Source organism: Pinus tabuliformis, chromosome 1_2, assembly GCF_031772625.1.
Source record: "Pinus tabuliformis cultivar Carrire ecotype Pingquan chromosome 1_2, CPIR1, whole genome shotgun sequence".
In the NCBI taxonomy this organism is placed as follows: domain Eukaryota; kingdom Viridiplantae; phylum Streptophyta; class Pinopsida; order Pinales; family Pinaceae; genus Pinus; species Pinus tabuliformis.
In genome coordinates this window covers 166291398-166302963 of record NC_142298.1, presented here as the reverse complement: position 1 = coordinate 166302963, position 11566 = coordinate 166291398, and positions in this window count along the sequence as shown.

Sequence of the window (11566 nt, the reverse complement as noted above, 5' to 3'; positions counted from 1 at the left end):
AAGTAAATTTGAGAGGACATTTTGGCGATGAGATATGAATATATAATTTGGTCATTAATGGAAGGAGACCATATCCTATCAAAATTTAAATTTGAGGAGGTAAGCTGGGAATTGAATAATAACAAAATTTATATCAGTAATAAATTTACAGTTTCACCAATGTAGGTATGTACCAATATTTCTTGATAATTATAAGTCAATATTTTAAGGTAATTTAATTAGGGAATTACAACGTAGGGGTCTAAAAATTATATTAGATTGAACAAGAAGGTCTAATACTCTCTCATAATAGTTGCAATAACTTTTTTTAGATCATACATTCTTTTATCAATAAATAGATAAACAACTCATGACAAAAGCCATAGAAGATACACATCATATAAACAACATATAATTTGGTGAGCCATTGATCCAGTTTGAGACCTTGAGATGAGAATTACAAAGTGTACAACTTGGATGCCAGTTCTAGAGCATTCATAAATCAACTTGATATTGTAATTAAGAAAATATAATTTATGAATACATGCGGAGACAACTCGCATCCAACCTTAGCCATCGTTTATTTGTATGGTTAATATGTGAATTCCCACATTATGAGGTTTGCCGTTTTACAATTATTTTCAAGACCAAAATAAGCTTTCCATCCCCCATTAATCCTTTTCTCAATGCTATAGTACGAGTTGAGCTTGTGATGAATATTAATTCCTAGGTACTTGTAGGAAGACACTTCCTCCAAGTTACTATTGTCATACATAAAATTAGCGTAAGTGTCCTTCTTGGATTTGATAATCATAACTTTTGTTTTGTCTGTGTTAACAATCATACCCATGGAGAGCAGAAATCCTCAAGAAGTATAGGTTCCTTATCAAGATCAGATGGGCACCTTGCGAGAAGAACAATATCGTCAACGTAGAGGAGAAGGATGATAACTGTCCGAGCTAAGATCATGCTAGTACATCTTGCTTCCTCTAAACAACCTTCTAGATTGTTGGTGTAAATGAAAAATAAGGTAGGGTAGAGGGGGCAACCTTGTTTAAATAGAAAATAATTTAAAAATTTGAGGCCCCTCTAGCCAAGTGAGCAACCCAAGGATTGGCACGATGATTCTCGACAACCTCCCAACCCAACCAAAAATCAGTGAGCGTAACCCATAGTGGGTTAGGCAGGAACCCTTGAATTTTTAAAATTTATATTTTATTTTAATGTTTGTAAATATTTCTTTATTATGTTTATTTTAATGTTTAAAATTTTTTTAATTATGTTTTTATTTTTTATTTTTATTATAATGTTTTTAATTTAATTTTGATTTTAACGGTTTTTAAATTCTTCTAGTTTGTTTTTAATTTTTATTTTAATTATCTAAAATTGTTCCTATTATTTTGTTTTTTATTTAATCTCTCTCTCTTTTTTTAAAAAATTATATTTGTTTTGGAAAAAAAATTGAATTATTTATTTATGTTAATTTGGTTTTATTTGGGTACATTTTTTTTTTAGGTTTGATATATATATAGTTTTTATTTTTATTTTTTCAATGTTTTCTGTCTTTTGTTTTTATTTATTTTTACATTTATTTATTATTTTGTTTTATTTTATGTTTTCCTACACATCGATCCTTGACTAACAACCTGATCCATTATGTGTCAATTTGATTGTTGATTTTAAATTTTTCGTTATAAATGAGAGTCTTCCCTCACAATGTGCCAATTTCATGGGTGGTATTTAAGTTTTTCTCAATGTTTTTTTGTCATGTTTTTTTATTTTTTCCTTTTATGTTATATTTTAATCATTTTGTGTTTTTTATTTTTATTTTATTTTTATGTTTTTTTTTGTATATTTTATTTCTACTTATTTATACATATATTTATTATTTTATTTTATTTTATTTTTTCCTACAGGGTCACGCTCGATCTTAACTAACAACCTGATCCCATTATGTGTAAATTTGATGGTTGATTTTAAAGTTTTTTCTATAAATGATCATATGCCCTCACAATGTGTCAATTCCATGGTCGATATTTAAGTTTTCATTACAATGGGTCGAGTTTTCCTACACTGTGTGTCAATTTGATGGTTGACTTTTATATTTTTGTAACAAAGTGTGAGGTTGCCTTAGGCTAAGATTTTAAAATCGTCATATTTTTAGCATTTAAAAAAGAAATTACTCTTGGTTCAGGTATTTATTTTTTAAGTTTTTTTAAGCATACATTTTTTCCAGCATTTCAGTATTCCAACATCAACATTTTTCATTTCTACGTTGTTTTTTTTTAATGTTTTTTTGAGTTTTTTGGCAAGAGTTCTAGTTTTGAGTTTATAGTTCTCGTTTCAAAGTTTACATTGTTATTTGTATTGCATTCGGGGAAGAATCCGAAAAGTAATTTAGTTTTATTATATTATTCCTTTCAAAACAATCATATGGCTTTCAGTGCACAAGCATGCCACATATCAAGTGTATCAAAAGTGAGAGTGAGTGTGAGGAATTAGGAATTATTTTAAGAAGCTTTTAGATTTTTTAAAGATACATCATATTTATATATTTAAAAAATGATTAAATATTTTTTTTAATTATATTAAATTTTAATTAACTTTACTTTTTATTACTTAATATATATATATATATATATATATATATATATATATAATTTATCACTAAATTAATCATTGTATTAATAAACACTTTGCTTTAATATATCTCAAAATAGCTTATTCATGTAAAGAACAACATTAGAATGTAAAGACAAATTTAATATATTAGCTTGCATTAATATTGATTTTGTTAAACATCTGCAATATATATCTTATAAAAAATTGACTAAATCCATTACCAAATGTATATGTGTAGTTAACCAAATAAACACATTGCTTTAATATGTTTACTACAATAACAACTTGTGTTCATATTGATGTAGTGAAACATCTCTAATACATATTTTATTAAAAATTATTAAGTACAAATAAAATATATAAAATTTCTTACTATTTTTAAAGTTATACCAATTGTAATATAATATTAGAATGTGAATATTATTTTTGTTGTTGAAAGCATTCGTATATACAATTTAAGTTTTTATTGTTTTTATTTTAATTAACTATAACTAATATTTGCATAAGAGGTGGGTACTAAGTAACAAAGTTGCATATTGCACTTGTTATAAAATATTTCAATTATCTTACATATTATATAACATATTTTTATTTTTAAGTATTAAGGGGTTTTCATAGTGCAGTGGTCATAGATGAATGGCTTACTTAACACACTTGAATCCCAAAATGATATCTACTATATTTTTAACTAACATTTTCTTTACAATTTTATTTACACGTCTATAATTGACTAAAATTTATAAACAAAATAAAAATTTCAAAAAAATAGAATCACTAACAATTTTTAATGTAAAACCTTTAAATCACCACATTACACAATATTTGTTGTCAAAGAAGTGCACTTTGAACACAATTATTCTAAGTGTTAATAAATTGTAAGAGAGTCACTGTACACTGAAACTTTGAACGCAAAAGAACATATATTAAATAATTTTAAAATTAAAAGGATGATATAGTGGAAAAGTGGAAAAATTAAAATAAAAAAGGGAAAATGAAGTTGAACACAAGAATGCAAAAAATCTAAAAAACTAAAAGCGAAGATTTATGTATGTTGTTTTCATATTTATAATATTTTTGTTTTTTCACAACAATAATAACGTAGTAAGCCCTTAAAATGGTTATAAAAATAGAGAGTTTTATCTTAACAAAGTAGAAATTCTACTTTATGGGATATGGGATAAAAATAGAAATGCTTTTCTACCTTATAATTGGTAAGGACATTGTTTAACATATTGAGTAATTAAAAATAGAAAATGATAATATATATAATATTATTTTTTTTTTAGGAAAACACTAGCTACTATCTAATTATATTTTGATCCTTGATTCTTCCATTAGATTGGCTACACATAGGGAGCCAAGTAGAATATCTCAATGACAGGGTAAGCCACATAATTGATAATCTAAAAAATCATGTCCAAGAGGGCTACAATAGACTCCTCCAATTTTCATTCTTCTATTTGAGATATTTTAAGGAGGCCTTGTTTTCCATTCCATAATGCTCAACTATTTGTAGTCATCCACCCTATAGGATTCCTTGTTCTCTTCCATTTCCCAAAGTGGTTTTCCAACTATGTCTTCCTCCTCGCAGATTCTAGAGTAGTGAAAGTGAGATCTCCCCATGTACCCTTGAAATCCATTTATTGATGATAATGTTCCCTCTTCTATCTTGAACCCGTGTCGTATATGAGAGGAGTAGGGAAGGAGAAAAATAGCATAAAAGTGAAGGAGGGAGGAGAGTATTGTGTCATAAAGTATCTCAAGGGTTTTGTTGAAAATGAAACAAGAAAATCATAATTTCATTTTGTCCTTAAATTAAATTAGGAATAAAATTGTAATTCCACATCACAAGACAAATTTTACAAGTTAGCTAAGTTCATTTGACTTAATTTACTCATTTAATTCGATTTAAGGGTCTAACTTGAGTCATGTAGAGTGTCTCCTACATTATAGGAGCCCTCCTTGAGTTTATTTTGACTTGTAATTAATTCAGTTTAATTGAGTTAAAGTCAGTTAAACTAGTTCCAACTAACAGAGGAACTTGTAGGAGGTCAGTAGGGTGTTGCTTCATGCATTCAATGAGTTAACTGATGATTCACTAATAAATAACTCATGCATGTCAGATAAAAGAGTTACCCACTTGATATAGGAGTTCACGGACAATGTACCATCAATTGTATAATCATATGAATTGTACAACTCGTGCATGCAGTCAAAGGAAGGCATATGAGGATTGCACAATTCATATTGACGAATTTCCCTAATTAATAGGGGGATAATTCCCAAGGAAATGTCACAAGGAAATAGGGACTTGGGAAAGCCAAAATTGGTTACGTATTGGCCTAGGCTTGTCTAGGAAGCAGTGAGATAGATAAAGATAGTGCAGAGGTTGCTCGGGCTTGAGAAAAGCATTGTAATCTTGTCATATTTACTTACAAATGAAATATATAGATAACAAGGGTTTTTAGTTGTGGCTTTCCTCGGAAATCATTGTGGAATGCATTGATTGAATTCTTTCTCTTATATGCTTCGTGATTTCGCGATCGTTTAATTTCTTCCGTTGATGAGTAGAGTAGATTCAAGTCTATTGTTTTAGTAAATGGAAATTAGTAGTTTGAATCTACAAGGAATTTCTACATGATATGAGAGAATAAATCACTCTAGAATAGGAGAATATGAGTTTGTATTTTGCAGGTGAAATCGAATTTGTAGTATTATTCTACAGAGCCAACACGATGTCGTTCTATGGATTGAGACTTGAATATGTCCTTAAGGGTAGTTCAAACTATATTTCTTGGAAGGATAGGATGGAGGCAGTCTTGGAGGACAATGAGTTGCAGGAATTCATAGACACTAATATTCCTAAGCCTCCAACAACATATGGTCAAGCTCTACAAGAGTGGATGAAATGTATTCACTTCCGGTGACAGGTTTACGTCAATGGTCTTCGACCGAAAGATTTTACGTGGTGTTTGACATCAGCTCATGTATTCACACCACGTGAACTGTACTGCAGTACCTTGAGGGTCATTATGATCATCGGTGATTCCTCTCACGCCTATTAATAGCTTACATCATTGGCTGGTAATTAGGCAATGTCTTTCCATGTTCGACATTAGAACATCTTTTCACATGGATTGACTTGTACTTCAGGCGAAGATTGAATGAGTTTGAAGACCCTGGATCTAGTTTCATCCATCTGGGTTGCGATATATTTTGGAAAATAAAGACATCAAATGTACATCACAGCTGCACAGATAATCATCCAAACTAAAGGATGATGGCTCTACCATAATCATCAGTCTGCCACACAGACGATTGTCTGTCTTATGTACATGAGTATGAATTTATAAATCTGAGCATGGGAATGCCCACCTCAGCTAGATCATGAAAATATTATGAAGATAATTTATTGTATTGTATCTTATTACAGGTCACCTTCCAGTTCAAAAGACCTCAGATCCTCATTATAAAGAATTTCACCCGACATCAAAAGGATTTACGACCTCATGCTTTAGGGGGCAACTGTTATAGACATATTTGGGCACTGCAACCCCAATCACATATGTCCATTAACCAAGGGCTCTTAAACACAAGTAACTTTAATCTATTTGTTTCTAAGATAGCTACCCATCTTAGTGGGACTAGCAGCTCCGAATAGACGCTAGTTTTCCCGATAACACACATGCATCTGAAACACTTGTTCTTCTTCTTGAAGATCAATTTTCTTATCAATGTGATGACGTTGAGAGAAGAAATGTGACTGCTAAGAAAATATAGGTGACATGGATTTGAGAAGTCCATCGCTTCAAATCAAGTAATTTTTTTGCATAAAGAAACTAATTACTCATTTTCCCCTATGTTACCGAAGTCTAAAGCCTGATTTTCTAGCCGCCTCTCCTATCTATCAATTTAACAATGGTTAATTTAAAGAAAATTTGTTGAATAGGAAAGTACGTTAGGTGAGGTGCTTATGCTCTGCATTATAGCCTCTTCCACGTTAAAAAATGTGGGTTGCTCTATGACATATGACACTCAAATTCTGCTAATTATGTGTATCTTTTAAAGTCGTGTAACAATTGTTATCGATGAAGTTTGTTGAAGAACGTGTGTAAATGGATGAAATGTAGAAACTGATATTAATTGTTTTATCCCAAGTTATATCATAGTTTTAACAATATTTTATTATGGTGAACATCTAAACCTTTGGATTTACGAGTAGAAATCAAAGTACCAAAATAAGGCAAACCACAAAAAATTTCAAGGTCCATATGCCTTGCTTGTATGTCAAATTCGCTAAATTCATTAATAATTATAATGAGTTCCACAAATAAGACATTCATTAATATTTATTGTTGCTCTAAAAAATATAAATTCTTATCCTTAGTATTGCCAAAATTTTATCTGGAGGTAGCTATATAAATTAAATAAATGGTAAGAAGTTTAGAAACATTAATTTGGGAATGTGCGAAAGTGTGGAGGTCTACACTCCAGCTTATTCCACATCAAAAAATGTGGGTGGATTTGTAACAGATGAAACTCAAATTCTACTAATTATGTGTACCCTTTAAAGCCGTGTAACAATGTAACTTTTTTTTATCGATGAAGTTAATTGAGGTCCCACACCTAAGATTCGACCTCAAGCTACACAAATATGAATTGTCAATGATGATGTGTGATCCAAATTCAGATCCCATGCATATCTTCATTAAGAAGGAGATTAACTAGAGCATGGAGGTCTAGGGAATTATTTTTAATAATTTTTATGTGTTCAATTCCTTATGGATCAATCACATTAGAACCCTAATGGGGAAACTCATATGGAACATCAGCCCCATTCATCCTCATGTCATTTTCGATAACACTAGGATTAGTCGCGAAAGCATGAATATCCAAGGCAAGGTGGTGGACATTGCTAAGAAGGAGCGCATGAGGTCTCTAGATTCTCAGAGTCCCCACTCCTCGATGTTCATGTGCTTTTGGAGCATGTTTTTTCTCAAGAAAATCTACATGGTGGCTATGAGGTTAGAGGCGAGCAAGCATGCTTTCATATGGGAAATTATAAGCACAAATATGGATGTATGCCTCAAGGGACTTCAGTGGGCCTGCATAAGGGATTTGAGAAGAGGAATAATGAGAGGGGACTAGTCATATGGGGGTAGGCACCTGATGCGGGAGCATCTAGCCCAAAGGGAAATTATTGTAAATAATAGACATAGGGTCATGCATTAGTTTCCTAAATTCGAAATTAATTAGATATTCTAAAATAAAACTAGGAGAGCTTTTAGGCATAAAGGAGTGGATATGGATTTTAACTGATAAGGAAAGCTTTCCTATTTTAGAATAGGGAAAAGACAGAATAAAACTAAAAAGATGCTTTTGCCATATGTATGCATTGCATGAGCTTTAGTTGAGTGATTTTTAGATCATGCTAAGTTTAATAATTTAGGGAGCCTCAAGGCATTGAAGGAAGTGTGAGAGTGAGGGAGTGAGTGTGAGAAGCTCTCCTTGGGAGCCTTCGGGCAGTTGTAAAAGGGCCATAGATTTGCATATCTGGCCATGAAGAGCAAGTTCTGTATGAATGGTTGTTTTATGTGAATATAATGATGTTGACTTCAGTTCTGTAGCATATTTGAGTTGAATGAATTCCGAGATATGGTTCTGCATGTGGTGTTAGAAACTAACGTTATGTAACTTGAATTTGCATAATGGTGCTTATTTTCCAATGCACAATTACTGTAAGAACTTGATGTTTTAGAATATTGGACTTGTGTGAAGTGCGGTGGTTGAGGTTGCATATTTTTACAATACACAATGTGTGTATTAGTTCTCGACTGTATATTAATCCATTGTGAAATTGGTATAGATGTTAACAGTTGATGCGCAATTGGAATTGAGATTCCATGTGATATCCATAAAATCGATTGTTATGTGTTGACTGTTGTAGGGAACGCCGTAAGCATAATGATAATCGGTTGTTCGAATTTAAATTGATAAGAGGTTTGGCGCAGGCATATAGAGTTGTAAATTCGAAGACTCGAGCCTGACTGTAGCGAGTTCCAGAAGATATCAGTCGAAGATTCATTGCCGAGAGGAAGAGCTTGAGTTACCAATGATTAAAAATGACATCGATATTTGTTTGCAGCCATCAGCATAGAGGACTGACGTGGAAACGCATATGTATAACTAGTGACAAATATACAGACAGGCGTTATTACTGATCTATCAAAGACCTCATAATCGGCCTGTGTGTTTGGCAATTGCAGTTTATGTAATCAGAGCCTTTACCATGATAAATTCCGTCCGCCTATAACCCTGGTTGAGGATATACAGCCGAGGGCGAATGCGAAAGTGGCACTGTCGACATATTATAAGGCTAAGTGTAACTGTGTAAGGCGTTAGTTGGTTGAACGATTGGTGCTATCTACACATCGACCGGAACGGCATAAGAAAGAGATATATGGCAGTCTTTGCCATTATAAAAACTCTACGCAAGAGGTATTCTATGCGTATGACAATTCTTCAATTGTGCGTAAGTCTGTGAGTTTTGTGAAGAGCGTTGTGGACCATAAGATTATAACATCATGACCAAGGCTTTATATGCTTGGTGTTCGGAGGATCCTGGTAGTAGCGGCTTGGGAGTAGCCTCGGCTGCATCAAGTGGTATCAGAGCAGGAATATTTTGTTGAAGAAAGTTTTTTTTTTCATGAGTGCAGTTGAAAACTAAAGTATGTTTCTTTGAATGAGTGATGAATGGTTTTTAAATTTGATATGCAAACTACACAAGTGAACAGGATTGCAGAAGAGGAAGGAGGACAAGATCATGCAAGGTCTTAAGAGGTGAGATAATTTTCTGATTTGAAATTTATGAATTGAAGTTTATGGTTGCAGAGAGAGGTGGCAGTGAACCTGAAGAATCCAATAAGGAATTGGATAGAGAAGACGACTGAAGTGTTTTCAGGAGAAGATTGCAAAATCCTAGAGGGAGCAAAGGTGTTGCTCAGAAGAAGGTTCGAGACAAAGAACCGTACTTACCAAAAGACTAAGTAAGGAGAGCTTAGTGAGGTAAGATTGCAGCTAGGAGGACTAGCTGTTGTAGAGGCTTGTTGCAGAGCAGAATCAACAGAGGTTGAAGAAAGTTGCAGATAAGAGAAGCCTGAAAGAGCAGTGGAGAATGCTCGAAAGGTTCCAGCAGAGGACCAATGATTACCAAAAGACCAGATCCGGAGGGAAGGATTGGTGAGGTAAATGGCAGCAAGAGAGCTTGCTATGGCAGAGGCTTCATGCAACTCATAGGTGAGGAACTCATGGCGAGGAAGATGACTACTGATAGTCATAGCAGAGGTTCAGGAAAAAGCCACGGTAGAGGACAGAAGAAAGAGGATGCCAAGGTAAATGGCAAGAAGACAAGTCCAAAGGAAGTTGAAGTGGAAGAATACATTTGTGAACCAGAACAAGGAGAATTTCTGGGAGATAGTGATGATGAAGGCTTGAAGACTGAAACTTCAAGTAAGACCAAAGGGTCATATATTTTTAAATCTGACAATTTGTGGATGTTTGCAGGTGAAAGACAATTAGCTAATGGGATGACTGCAGGAGTTCGAGAAAGAGAGATTGCAGTAATGAAGGTACAATTGCAGGTATTGGAAGAATGGCTACAAGAGTAGAAAGATCAAAATAGAAAATGGATCTTTCCACTGAGGGGAAAGACAGTGATTTGGTGACAGTTGCAGAGGAGGTTGAAGCAAATTGTGATTGCCTTGTTGAAAAAGGGACTTAGAGTTCTTGCACCAAAGTTGGAGTTTGAAATTCCCACATGCAGATATATTGAAAGAAAAATGTTGAAGGAAGTAGTCAAGACTGAAAAGTCTCATGATTTAAAAACTAATGAGTTGTGCATGTTTGCAGGTACAGAACAAGAAGATAAACAAACTTTAGAGTTTGTGAAAGAAGAGTTGAACCTGAAAGCTGTTCAGATCGATAATGAGTTAGCAAGATCTCAGAAGCAGATGGAGAATAAGGAGTCTAATCAGGATGTTGATGCAGGAAGAGAAGGACCAGCTGATGATTGGTCAAAAAACTAGTGGAGGTATAGAAAATCCTGTGAAATTTCCAAGGTCTACTCCTAATGAAGTTGTTGAATTGTATAGGAAACTAGATCTCCAAAGAAGAGAGTTGGAGAGACAAAGGACTTATTGGATGGATAAACAAGGGAAGAGATTCTTTATGAATGACAATCATAAAGCTGAAGATAGTAAGAAGGAAGGACTAGCTAACAGTCTCATGGTGAAGGCAAATCAGCATACTGATGTGTTGATTGGGATGGAACAGCATACTGAGATACTGGCAGAGGGAAGTAAGGCACTGATGCCTTATGATTTTTGTTTTAACATGTGTTTTGTGAATGCAGGAATTGTTGTTGGGGCTGAGAAACATTTGACTCAGCTGAACAGTCAATTAAAGGAGAAAGAAGTTCTCTATTCCAGAAGACAAGAGAGGGTGGATGATCGGGTGGCAGTCAGAACAGAGATCAGCATAGAGGCAAGAAATCAACAGCTTGAAGATTTATTGGACAAGGAAATTGAAATGATGAGGCGACTGATGATGAAGGAATTCCGGAAGAGACCAGCAGCAGTGAAACAAAAGAGAAGCAGCAAGAGGAAGACAGCAGAAGATTGCAAGAGTACAGCTAGTGGAGCAAAGCAACATAAAATATGGAGATCTGGAGAAGAACAACAAACAAAAGCAGTGGTAAATGGAAAGTTACAACACAAGATATGGGATCCAGGCAAACATAGAGCTGAACACATGATCAGGAGATCATGAAATTTTTCTACCTTGGGAGTATGATGCCAGAGAATCTAGCCCAAAGGGAAATTATTGTAAATAATAGACATAGGGTCATGCATTAGTTTCCTAAATTCCAAATTAATTAGATATTCTCAAATAAAACTAGGAGATCTTT